The sequence below is a fragment of the Helianthus annuus genome, chromosome 1 (genome assembly GCF_002127325.2).
Source record: "Helianthus annuus cultivar XRQ/B chromosome 1, HanXRQr2.0-SUNRISE, whole genome shotgun sequence".
Lineage (NCBI taxonomy): Eukaryota > Viridiplantae > Streptophyta > Magnoliopsida > Asterales > Asteraceae > Helianthus > Helianthus annuus.
The window spans coordinates 53,753,864-53,768,342 of record NC_035433.2 but is presented as its reverse complement, the minus strand read 5'-3'; positions in this window follow the sequence as shown (position 1 = coordinate 53,768,342).

The window sequence follows — 14,479 nt, the reverse complement described above, 5'->3', positions numbered from 1 at the left end:
GATGATGCAGATGCATCAGTCCATTTTGTACCAAGAATTCAGGCCCAAATCCGGAAATAACCAATAAGATTTCTACAAACACTTTTCCTCATTTGACCATTAGACCATATAGATCAAACTTTACCATTTTTAAAACCTTCAAACCACATTCAAGAAGTTCATCCTATGTTCATCATTTTTCTAGGGTTTTCATGTCAACCTAACCATATATTTATGATCCAAAATCACATATTTTAACAAGATTAACATTGCAAGAACAAAGAGCATACAATACATAGCCGAAACTTATGTTAATCAATCATCATTTTGCAAGAAACAAAGAAGTATAGTTTGATTGGCCATGAACACTTGTAAACTACCATTTTCTAGTCATTTTAAACATGTCACAAGTATTCACACATAAATGGTTTTCACATATATTTTACTTCACAAATCACCCTAGAATCATGCATAATGTTCCTAACCAAACATTTTCTTTTCTATTTCATAAACACATCATTCAAGCAAACATACAAGGCATTAATTACACACTAACCGGTTTGTGAAGAAGGAGCCGAAAACAAAGGAAGAAGGTGAGGGAAGATGAAGTGTCCGTATGGTGATCTTGTCCGAGATCCTTGCTTGAATCCGAAAGTTGGAGAAGGTTGGGATGATGTTTGAGGGTTTTCTTAGTTGAGAGAAAAAGTAGAAGTGTATGTGTGTGTAAAATGGAAGAAGTGGGGGGAAAGGTGGGATATATACAAGGGGATGTTTCGGGTTGGGCTTGGGGTTTCGGCCCAAGCCGGTTACGGCCCAAAGGCCCACTCGCAACCAAGCGGTTGCGAGTCGTGGTCTCGACTCACATACATATATATATAATACATACATACAACACACGTTAAGCAAATAAAGATCACGTTTTCATTTAATAATATTTATATACACAAAATATTACAAGGTGTTCGTTCGGAAAAACCTCGAGTGTCACATTATCCCCAAGTTTTAAGAACTTTCGTCCCGAAAGTTGAAGCAGCCACTGCCAAGCTAGCGTGTTTCAACGGGGTGTCACATCATCCCCCCGTTAGTTTGGAATTTCGTCCCGAAATTCGGTTGTAGCTTCAGTGCTGGGGTTTTCGTTTGGGAACAACTGGGGATACTTGGACTTCATCTGGTCCTCCCGCTCCCAGGTAAACTCTGGGCCGCGCCGTGAGTTCCAACGAACTCGTACAAGGGGTATCTGGCTACGTTTGAGGGTTTTAATTTCTCGATCCGTGATCTCAATCGGTTCCTCAGTAAAGTGTAGCTGCTCATCAATCGTCAGTTCCTTAAAAGGAATCACAAGTGTTTCATCCGACAAACACTTCTTCAAGTTAGATACGTGAAAAACGTTGTGCACTGCACTCAGCTCTGCAGGCAGGTTTAATCTATAAGCAACCTTACCGATTTTCTCGGTAATTTCGAATGGTCCAACATACCGTGGATTCAGCTTGCCCCGTTTACCGAAACGGACCACACCCTTCCAGGGTGAGACTTTAAGTAGAACCCGGTCCCCGACCTGGAATTCTAAAGGTTTCCTACGCTTATCAGCGTAGCTTTTCTGACGGTCACGAGCTGCCGCCATGCGTTGCCTGATCTGTGAAATCTTTTCAGTTGTATCTACCACTAACTCTGGGCCTGTGAGTTGACTGTCACCGACTTCCGCCCAGCAGAGAGGTGATCGGCATTTACGACCGTACAATGCCTCAAAAGGTGCCGCCTGAATGCTAGTGTGGTAGCTGTTGTTGTAGGAGAATTCCACCAACGGTAGATGCTTCTCCCAGTTCTTGCCAAAATCGATCACACATGCTCTAAGCATGTCTTCCAGGGTTTGGATGGTGCGTTCAGACTGCCCATCCGTTTGCGGGTGATAAGCGGTGCTCATGTCCAAACGTGAGCCAAAGGATTTGTGCATAGCTTGCCACAACTCGGAAGTAAAACGAGCATCTCGGTCGGAAATAATAGAAGTTGGCACCCCGTGCCTGGAGACTACTTCCTTCAAATAGATTTCTGCCAAGGTAGAAAACTTGTCTGGTTCCTTAATGGCCAGAAAGTGTGCAGACTTAGTCAAACGATCTACTATTACCCAAATAGTATCATTCCCGCGTTGAGATCTAGGTAGCCCTGTAACAAAATCCATGGAAATCTGTTCCCATTTCCATTTCGGGATTTCGGGTTGCTGTAGTAGGCCTGCTGGTTTCTGATACTCGATCTTGACTCTTGCGCAGGTCAAACATTTGCCAACATAGGCTGCTATGTGGGCCTTCATGCCAGGCCACCAGTATGTGGTTCTTAAGTCGTGGTACATCTTATCTGCACCAGGATGTACTGAGTAACGGGACTTATGGGCTTCGTCCATTACAAGCTCTCGTAGATCTCCGTAAAGTGGGACCCAAATGCGCCCTGCCACATAGTAGGCGCCGTCCTCTTTCTGTTCTAGTTGCTGTCTCGATCCTCGCAGGGACTCAGCCCTGATGTTTTCCGGTTTCAAAGCTTCAACCTGAGCATTTCGGATCTGGGTAGGGAGACTAGACTGGATGGTAAGTTGTAATGCTCGCACGCGCTTTGGTATAGTGTCTTTCCGGCTGAGGGCGTCTGCCACAACATTGGCCTTGCCCGGATGATACTTGATGGCGCATTCATAATCATTCAAAAGTTCAACCCACCGGCGTTGTCGCATGTTTAATTCCTTCTGCTTGAAGATATGCTCGAGGCTCCTGTGATCGGTGTAAATGGTGCACTTGGTACCGTACAGGTAATGCCTCCATATCTTAAGCGCAAAGATCACTGCTCCCAGTTCCAAATCATGCGTTGTGTAGTTCCTTTCATGTATCTTAAGTTGTCGAGAGGCGTAAGCAATAACTTTCTCGCGTTGCATCAACACGCAACCGAGCCCATGAATAGACGCATCGCAGTAGACCACAAAGTCGTCCGTTCCTTCAGGTAACGAGAGAATAGGAGCACTGCAGAGGTTATCCTTTAGTTTCTGAAACGCGGTTTCCTGAGCTTCACTCCATTTGTAGGTGACGCCTTTCTGAGTGAGCGTAGTGAGGGGTTGTGCAATCTTTGAGAACCCCTGAATGAATCTGCGGTAGTAACCTGCCAATCCCAAGAATTGGCGAACTTCGGTCGGAGTCTTAGGGGTAGGCCAATTCTTTATAGAGTCGATCTTTGCAGGGTCGACGTGGATTCCGTCCTTGTTAACCACGTGCCCAAGGAAATGGACTTCTCGAAGCCAGAAGTCGCATTTCGAGAACTTGGCATACAGTTGCTCATTGCGAAGGAGTTCGAGGATAAGGCGTAGGTGTTGTTCATGCTCTTCCTGACTTTTCGAGTAGATCAAAATGTCGTCTATAAACACGATCACAAACTTGTCGAGGTAGGGTTTGCATACCCGGTTCATGAGATCCATGAACACTGCAGGGGCGTTGGTCATTCCAAAGGGCATAACGAGGAATTCATAATGACCATAACGAGTTCTGAATGCAGTTTTGGAAATGTCTTCATTACGGACCCTTAACTGATGGTAGCCTGATCGCAGGTCAATCTTAGAATAGTAGCTTGATCCTTGCAACTGATCAAACAAATCGTCGATTCGCGGGAGGGGGTAACGATTCTTGATGGTAACCTTGTTCAGCTCACGATAATCAATACACATTCGGAACGTGCCGTCCTTCTTCTTAACAAAGAGTACCGGTGCTCCCCAGGGTGACGAACTAGGACGGATAAATCCTTTATCCAAAAGTTCCTGTAGTTGAATAGAGAGTTCCTTCAATTCTGCGGGGGCTAGTCGATAAGGTGCACGAGCTATAGGCGCTGCTCCGGGAGCTAGCTCGATTTGGAATTCGACCTGACGATGGGGAGGGAGTCCAGGTAATTCCTCAGGAAATACCTCAGGGTAGTCACGCACTACTGGAAAGTCTTCAATCCTCTTTTCCTTTTCCTGCGTGTTGGTAACAAGTGCCAAGATAGCGGTGTGCCCTTTCCGTAAACACTTCTGGGCCTTCAAGAACGAGATAACGCCTGAGACTTCTCCGCCTTTGCCACCTTGTACAATGAGGGGTTTGCCAGAACGGCGAGGAATACGAACTGCTTTCTCTTGACAAAGGATCTCAGCGCGATGCTTGGATAACCAATCCATACCAATAACGACGTCGAAGCTTCCAAGAGTAACAGGGAAAAGGTCGATACTAAATGTCTGACCAGACAACTCTAGTTTGCAGCCTTTGACAACATGTGAGGCCTCGATGTTTCTACCATTAGCTAACTCGACGATATGAGGAGAACTTAGTAACGAAAGCGGACGCTTAAGCTTCTTACTAATACGTAGGGATACATAACTAGCATCGGCACCGGAATCAAATAACACAGAAACATAACGATCATCGAGTAGGAACTTACCCGCCACGACATTGGGGTCATTCCTTGCTTCACCAGCTCCAATCACGAAAGCTCTTCCTCTAGCACCATTCCCAGCATTGTTGTTCTGATTGTTGTTCCCAGCTCCCTGATTATTGTTGCGATTCTGATTCAGTTCAGGGCAATCCTTCTTAAAGTGCCCCTCAGCTCCACACTTAAAACATGCCCGGTTGTTTCCCTGCTGCTGTTGCTGTTGAGGTTGTTGCTGGTTCTGTCTAGCTGGGAACTGACTTCTACAATCCTTGGCCTCATGCCCCATTTTGTTACATCGCTGACACTGGCCCTTCACACACTGCCCGCTGTGATGTCGATTGCACTTGTTGCACTTGGGGTGGTTTCCACGATAGCCACCCTGTTGTTGAGCGCCCTTGTTGTTTTCGGTTTTCCTTTGCTGTGCTGGGGCCTGAGTGGGGTTAGCATCCTTGCTTTGACTTCCTTCCCACTTACGCTTGTTGTCACTAGAAGTTCCGACAGTAGCATTGATCCTCTTGGGCAACCGGCCCTCTTCTACGGCCTGATCAGTAAGTTTGTGAGCAAGTCGAACAATCGGCTGAATGGTAGTGTGGTTGGCTGTAGTGACATGGCTTCGAATTTCAGGAGCCAAACCCTTGATGTACAGTTCGATTCGTCGATACATTGGTCGAGACATGTTTGGGCAAAGAGCAGCATAGTCGTTGGACAACTTGGTGTAGGTTTCAATCTCTGACCCAACCATCTTGAGCTCATAGTACTCATTCTCAAGCTTGTGGATGTCATCTCGATGACAGTATTCCTCCTTAATCATGTCCTTGAAATCCTCCCATGCCGTAGCATTTGCAGTTTCCAACCCAAACATCTGAATCTGCGCCTTCCACCAAGAAAGCGCGCTTCCTTCAAGCGTAGCAGTAGCAAATTTCACCCAATTTGCAGTGGGACACTCGCAAACAGCAAAGACAGCTTCAATTTTCTCAATCCAATGCAGAAGACCTATGGCACCCTCAGTGCCGTTGAAAGGGAGAGGCTTGCAATCCATGAAAGTTTTGAAAGTACACACTGGTGGTTGCGCAGGTGCATGCTGACCTATAGGGTGAGCTGCGAAAGCTGCAGCCACGGTGTTGAGCAGGTTAGTGAACTGAGCCTGCGTCATGTTAATGTTTCCCCTTCCGCGTCCACTCATTGTCTTCATAACCAGAAAACACAGTATGAGTGCGATGTCGTAGTGTAGCGAGAATGAGATAGAAGAGAGAGGTGTATCTATCTGATTTAGGCACACTAATATGTATAGCATAACAGGAAACATAAAGCAAACAAGTAAACACTAGTCCGAGCTATGAGGTCAAAAGTGTCGAGCCTTGCACTTGGAGTGTAGTGTCGTTACGAGTCACGGGTTATAGTCTGGTTTTCTCCAAAAAGATTTCCCCCTTTTTAAAACCAAGTTCACTATAACCAATGGCTCTGATACCAATCTGTCACACCCCCAAAATCCACCTGCGGATAACACCCGCTTCGGGGGCGTGACTGACCAGGATCCAGCCACCAATTATACCGAATACTTAAGTTGTTAACAAAAGTAATACTTACTATTCATAAGCTTAGCAAATATTAAGTTCAGAGTTTAAAGTTTTAAGTTCAAAACAGTAATAAGTAGCGGAAGCATAAGTAAGGTAGTTTAAAACAAAGTTCATGATTCAAAATAAGGTAACACCCAACACAAGGGTGAACAGACACTACACGTTCCCAAGCTGCAAGCTCCATCGTCACTGGTTACCTGCAAAGCATGCAGTAAGGGGTCAACAATAATGCTGAGTGAGTTCACTAGTTGTCCAGTTTTAATTACCCAAAAACTTTGTTTCACCGGTTAATTTATCCGTTTATACATGCCCTGGGGAGCTACCCCAAAAGTTAGCGACTAAACTGTTTTTCCAATACCGAACACTAGGTAACCGTTGCGTATCCGCAGGATGCCCCGATGTCAATGTTCTATCATCATTGACGGATTTCTGAGTACATTAGTTCACGACCGATCCCAAACCAGGGCACGGTGTGAGGCTGGTAAACACCTAAATAGCGCTATCAACTAATAACTCGCTCGCCTAACCCGGCGACTAATCGGTATTTGTAGTAGGGACTTGAGTGATAGAGTTTCGTTTAGTGCCGTTAGTTGCAATCCGTATAAACAGTGATTAACCAAAAGGTTTCCCAATACCCGGGAAGGAAAAGTAAGTTTTGTTCCCAATAACTAGGGAAGGTATGTAAATGGTATCCCCTTTTACCAGGGGATAGGGTTGTTAGTCTCGTGTCCCAAACCACCGGGACGCATGCTTTTAAGTTGTGAACTCACCTTGGGTTGCTCGGTAGGTTTAGGTTACTTGTCAATCACGTTGGTCACCACGTCCTAACATGGTTACCGGTATAGGTCAGGTTCGGTATACAAGCATTCACGTGAAATACATACAGGTACGTAACATGCATACAAGTAAACAGTCATTGGGTTATTGGACCGGCCTAAACAATTAAACAATCAACAGCAACACATAATCCAGTCAACAGATAGCCCAAGTCACATAATGGCCCAATAACCAAAGTGGACGGCCCACTCGCAACCAGCTGGTCTCGAGTCGCAACCAGGTGGTCTCGGCTTGTCACGTTATGGTTGCGAGTCGTAACCGTGGTCTCGAGTTGTCACGTTTTGGTTGCGAGTCGCAACCGTCGTAGTTTCGAGTCGCAACCTCGTGGTTTCGACTTGTCATGCTTTGGTTGCGAGTCGCAACGGCGTGGTCTCGAGTCGTAAAGCCGTGGTTGCGAGTCGGAAACTGTCCCTTTCATACACACGTGATGATGCAGATGCATCAGTCCATTTTGTACCAAGAATTCAGGCCCAAATCCGGAAATAACCAATAAGATTTCTACAAACACTTTTCCTCATTTGACCATTAGACCATATAGATCAAACTTTACCATTTTTAAAACCTTCAAACCACATTCAAGAAGTTCATCCTATGTTCATCATTTTTCTAGGGTTTTCATGTCAACCTAACCATATATTTATGATCCAAAATCACATATTTTAACAAGATTAACATTGCAAGAACAAAGAGCATACAATACATAGCCGAAACTTATGTTAATCAATCATCATTTTGCAAGAAACAAAGAAGTATAGTTTGATTGGCCATGAACACTTGTAAACTACCATTTTCTAGTCATTTTAAACATGTCACAAGTATTCACACATAAATGGTTTTCACATATATTTTACTTCACAAATCACCCTAGAATCATGCATAATGTTCCTAACCAAACATTTTCTTTTCTATTTCATAAACACATCATTCAAGCAAACATACAAGGCATTAATTACACACTAACCGGTTTGTGAAGAAGGAGCCGAAAACAAAGGAAGAAGGTGAGGGAAGATGAAGTGTCCGTATGGTGATCTTGTCCGAGATCCTTGCTTGAATCCGAAAGTTGGAGAAGGTTGGGATGATGTTTGAGGGTTTTCTTAGTTGAGAGAAAAAGTAGAAGTGTATGTGTGTGTAAAATGGAAGAAGTGGGGGGAAAGGTGGGATATATACAAGGGGATGTTTCGGGTTGGGCTTGGGGTTTCGGCCCAAGCCGGTTACGGCCCAAAGGCCCACTCGCAACCAAGCGGTTGCGAGTCGTGGTCTCGACTCACATACATATATATATAATACATACATACAACACACGTTAAGCAAATAAAGATCACGTTTTCATTTAATAATATTTATATACACAAAATATTACAAGGTGTTCGTTCGGAAAAACCTCGAGTGTCACAGTCGCTGGTGCATTAGTGAGCCCGAAAGGCATCACTAGGAACTCGTAGTGACCATAACGGGTCCTAAATGCAGTCTTATGTACGTCTTCATCTCTAACCTTCGGTTGGTGATAACCTGACCTCAAGTCAATCTTAGAGAAGTAACTTGCCCCTTGAAGTTGATCGAACAGATCGTCAATCCTGGGCAATGGATGCCTATTCTTGATAGTGACCTTGTTAAGCTCGTGGTAATCGATGCACAGACGCATCGACCCATCCTTCTTCTTGACAAATAAGATTGGTGCTCCCCAAGGAGACGAACTAGGTCTAATGAAACCCTTGGCTAGAAATTCATCCAGTTGAGTTCTCAATTCCTTCATCTCTGTTGGTGCCAACCTATAAGGCGCCCTTGCTACTGGTGCTGCTCCAGGGATAATGTCAATTCTGAATTCTACTTGTCTATCTGGTGGTAAACCAGGTAGTTCTTCAGGAAAAACTTCAGGGTATTCGGAAATGACGGGGATATCCTCAATCTTGGGTTTCGGCTCATCAATAGTCACTTGTGCCATGTAGATGACACAACCCTTTTTCAAACACCTAGAGGCCTTGAGCATAGTCACTTGCTCAGGCAGTCCATACTGGGTATCTCCCTGAATGGTAAGTGATTCACCAGACGGAGTCTTGATCACTACTTGCTTCTTATCGCAGACAATCTGGGCCTGGTTATGAGATAACCAGTCCATGCCTAAAACTATGTCGAAACCGGCTAACTTTAGGGGAAGTAGGGACAACGGAAAAGAGTGGTTCTTAATGGATATAAAACATCCATCTAATATGGTTGAGGCGGTTTCTAAGGTGCCATCTGCTAATTCCACCTCATACTTCACACTTAAGGTTTTAACAGGTAAATTCAACAATTTACAAAACTTATTATCTACGAAAGATTTATCAGCTCCTGAATCAAACAGCACTCTCGCATAAACATCATTTATAAGGAAGGTAAATGTGATCACATTGTCGTCCTGCACAGCTTCCTTTGCATCCATCCTGAAGACCCTAGCATTGGTCTTCTTTCCTTCATCAGCTTTCTTTGCATATTTTGGGCAATTTGTCTTAATGTGCCCTTTTTTGTTGCAACTGTAGCACGTTGCGTCCTTCAGCTTCTTACACTCCAGGGTTTTATGTTCCGTGGATTTGCAAATCCCATAAGGCCTCGACTGAGATTGGGATTTTGAGTCAAGTCTGCACCTCCCAAAGTGGTGCTTTTGAAAAATCTTACACTTGGGCTTATCTCCAGATTGATGCCCATCCTTCTTAGAACCAAATCCCTTCTTGTGGTCATTGTTTCCTCTGTGCTTCTTATCTGACCGTCGTGAATTGTCATCATCACGCTTCCTTTTCTCGGTATCCGTGTTCCTCAGCGATCTCTGTCTGACCACGTCCAGTGTGAGGGACAAGGATATATCAGCTACAGATCTGAAAGTAGCTGGCCGAGAGGCTTTTACACTTGCCTTTATCTCTGGGGCTAAACCCCTAATGAAACGAGCTATTCTTTTGGGTTCTAGGGTCACCAGATAGGGAACCAACCTTGACATTGTATTAAAGCTCGTAAGGTAAGCTTGGCAATCCAGATTCTTCATAACCAATGACAGAAAATCCGACTCAATCTTCTCTACCTCATGCTGAAGGCAATAGTTCTCCATGATGAGGGCAACAAATTGTTCCCATGACATACTGTATAGTGGAATCTTCCCAGTAGCTTGAATCAATGATCTCCACCAGGCTAAGGCCTCACCTTTGAACGATTAAGACACAAACTTTACCACATCCCTATCAGCGCACCCGCTGATATCAACCACTGTGTCCATCTCATCCAACCATGTCATGCAGTCTATAGCCCCTTTTTCCCCGGTGAAATCCCCGGGTTTGTATGACACAAAGTATTTGTAGGAGCAACCCTTATCAAGGGGTCCTTGATTCAGCACGATCCTTTGTGATGGGACACTTTGCCGGTTTGAAGAGTGACGATCGTCATCGTCTTTCCTTGGTTCATCTTTCTTGGAGGGTGGTGGCTTGCTGTGGGCCTCAGAATGAGTCTGAGGCTTGGAATGCGGTGCGGATAGGGTACGACTCCGAGTACCGCTCGACTCACTATACTGCCTATCCAAGGCTTTTGCAACAACATTGTCAATTAATGTTTGGAGCTCTGCACCTGCTATGTTAATCTGGGTGTTATCGTGATTCTCCCTTGGGTGACTGTTGATCTCATCCGAGTCAGCCATGTAGTTGAACTGTTACATAAGATATTGACACTAGTTTATTATGGAATTGTCTCTTTTATGGCAATTCATTAACCATGGTAAACATAGACCATATTTGGTTAATTTGTTAATCATATCTATTTAGGATTTTTATTTATAATTATCTTAATTATAAGACAATAGCTGTACTATTAGTGGCACAAAAGGCCTAGTCACAAGGACATTTTAAATCATAAGCCATGATTTTAGAGAATCAAAGCATTAGGGTTCGAATATAGTTCTTTACCTTTTCTGACAGGGAGTCGTAGACTACTACTGTCTTTTGTCTTATACGACAATGAGTATGGCCCAAAGGCACTACATCACCTATGGATGTTTAATATATGATCACCTTAATTGATGAGTTAAACCCATGATTTATACATCATCAGGGTAGGATAGGAATCTTTTGAAGAATCCTATTATAAAACTGACGCGTGTGATTTTAACGAATCACGTCTGCCAGATTGTTAACATGTTTTCAGAGGTTAACAGGGATTTGAATCTTTTAAACAGGCCTTACCATCTTGGCCAAGTCTTATAAAGACGTGTAAGCTAGGTTATACCTTTGAGATTCTTATTTAATATATGGTAGGCAGATTATTTTAAAAGGAATGATTTTGAATTATTTATTTCATATATAATGTATTTATGCATATAATGGCAAAGATGAAAAATTATAATCTTGACATTTCATTAGTTATTAAAAGGATTACACATTGCCCTAACGGGACTTTTAATAGACGAATCACCCACGCAGAGGCTAAACTAGAATACAAATCCACGCAGAGACAAATACTAGAATAGATGTCCACACAGGGTCTAAAAAGACAAGTCCACGCAGGGACTAAAAGGCAAGTCCACGCAGGGACTAAATACACAGATAAATGTCCACGCAGGGACTTGATTGAAATAGGAAATATAATAATACATATAGGAATTAATGATCCCTCTTCTTCTTTCCTTTTAACAAGCTTGCCAGGCCCTTGAGGAATCCACGGTTGTTCTTACGCTCTTCTTCAAAATCTCGTTCCACCCTGTTTAACCGGTGGAGGATTTCTTCCTGCTCCGGTGGGGAAAAACGTGGTGGCTGCGACTGCTGTTGAATCGGAGGTCGAGCAGGTATTTGATACCCATGAGCTGGGTATCCCATTCCCCAGGGAGTTCCATATGGTCCTTCAGGATGAAGGGCGTTGTAGTTTGCCGCTACCAGGTATGGGTCAGCTTCAATATAGTTATAGTGAGTGTGAGCTGGTTGCTTAAATGGGTTATATGTTGTGGAACTGGCGTATGTAGGCATCGGGTTATCATAACCAAATGGTGGCGGTGGTGGTGCAACTGGTGCAGAATTCACCTCTTGAACTGGGTTTGAGGGCCCACCCACTTGTGGGTCTTCCTGCAGTGGCGGGTAATGACTGCCACTGGAAGGTCGAGTGTAGGTCCCCTTGATGTGTATGGATCTTCACAGAATTGTATATCTAACCTAGAGTGCGGAATCCTCTAGATCAGATTTGTTACAGAAACGAGTAGAAAACTGAATTCACAATCAAACAGGTCTTCTATTGATTATCCAACTTGCAGTTTACAACCAATTCAAGACCTTCACAACCTCACAGCCTATCTCTGTGATATTGCCTTACTCAAAAACGTTTTTCACTCTCTCTCTACGTTTTCTCTCTCTAAAACTCTCTAACCAATAAAACCCTAATCACAAAAACATGTTTATATACCACATGTTTGTGAACTGGGCTTCCTACATGGACTAGGCCATTTTCCAAGCCCATTACAATAATAAACTCACTAACCAATAAGCTAACCCAATACAAAATATCCAAAGACTAAATAATCAAACTATTAAGCTGTTGTCACCGAATATGCACCAACAGACTCCCCCTTGACAATAGCTTCATAGTGTAACTTTGTCTTCAAACATCTTGTGTTCTTTTGGTCTTTGGATAGCGTCAGCTACACAGCTTCTGACATCAACAGACTCCCCCTTAGCTGATGTTTCCAATCTCCAAAACTTTCATTCTTTGTAGATCAGTTAGCTAGCAATCCTTGGTTAAGCAAGTAAGCTCCAACTCTTCACATCTCTTTCACTCTGCAATGTAGTAGAAGGATCCTACCATGCATCTTCACACATCTTCACTTCACTCTTAATCTGCACTTTACTTGTATTCTGCACTTCATGTTGATAACTGCATCAATCTGTTTAGAAACACAAGCAAGTATCTCGAAAAACCATTAGTCTTTTTCACATTTAAAGATAAACCAATATTTTATCTTAATTTGCAAAAACAACTACCTGTTAGTTCAAAATGGAAGTCTTTTAAAAGGAAATCTTTTTGGTATTTTTGATTTTTTAAGAAAGTAGTAAACTATTTACAAATGCAATAAACACTCTATTTTTGTGAGAATCACCGGTAAGAAGATCATATCAGCATAATCAAACTGTTTCACACTATTAGATAATTCTTTAATTAATTTTTCGTGAAAAGCAGTCCAAGACGATTACCAATATGTTTGTCCACTTAAACAAAATGCATGAACATTTCAAGTACCATTACCGTATGATACGTTAAGGTAATTTTATTATACTGAAATACAAGTGTGTCCCACTTCAGGATATACCCCCGCGATCAAGGTATGCACAAAGATTCATCGTAGTAGGTGAGTATACTGAATTCATCCGTTTTGTTTTTCAACGATAGATAATTGGTGAACAGGTCAGTACTTTCGTACAGCAGAGAGACCAAAATATCTTATCGAGGGCTAAGACAGGTACCATTTTTGGTACGAATTATGCATTTTGCATTTTTTGAATGACTCTCTATGAGAGCTTCTTCATTTTCAGGGTTTTGGCATTTTTAGCTCTTTTAAGATATCCTGGGTGTGTCTAGGTCAGCATGTATCTGGATGCAGCAGAAGGACACCCCTGATATCCCCAGATGAAATAACAGTATAAAGACCCAAAACCTTAGATTTTGGCAATCTATCAACACAAGATTTAAGGTCATTAAACCATACACCACTGATGTGTTCCCCACTCATATTCAGTTCATTTAGGTTTATATCACTTTGGTAAGTTGATTATTTCATGCTTTTTGCCTACTGGTACATCGTATGATGAAGCTGCTATCACACTTAAGCAATTTTGGTTCAATTTCAGTGTGACAGTCTAACTTGCTGATGTACTATCATTTCTCCTTTTTCACACAGTGATAACTCATTTTTGATTTTCTATTTTTTTATGTTTTTGATTTTTCAATATTTTTTGTATTTTTTTTTATTTATAACTTACTACCCCTAAACACACGCACTATCTAAACTCTTTTTGGCTTAGGGAAATTTCTCCCCCTAAATTTTTGTTTTTATGGAGCAAGTTTTAAAAAACACAAATTTACAAACACAAACAGACTCCCACTTCAATCTGACAATAAGTTTTTCACTTTTGAAGTTTAGAAAAATCATATCCATCACTGATGTAAATAGTTCGTTACCCATGTTAACCTACTATTCACCTCAGACGCTTTACAGGAACAACCACTGTCGAACACATCAACAGTCCTTCTTGGTCATCCTGCACATTCTCAACAACTCAGTTAGATTTAACAACCCAAACCTGACCGGTTTTGGGTCGACCATGTAAATCAGTATAAGACGCTTCTAACCAATATCCATCACACCTAACTGGTGTCTTGGATGTTGTACTCGTTGTTGAACAAGATTTATAATTTTCACTAGGTCTTTTATCACGAGAGTTCCAATAAAATCTCGGATTTTCTGACCTCTGAAAATTATTATCTTGATACCTTCTTCTCCCATTATCAAACCGTGAATTTTGAAAAAAAAATTGGATTATGTTGAACATTTGAGTTACTGAAACCCCTATGTTCGTTTCTTCTTTGAAAAATTCGATTACCAAAACTCTGGTATCGATTTTGATATCCAAAATTTCTATTTTGATTTTGAAACCAATTTGATT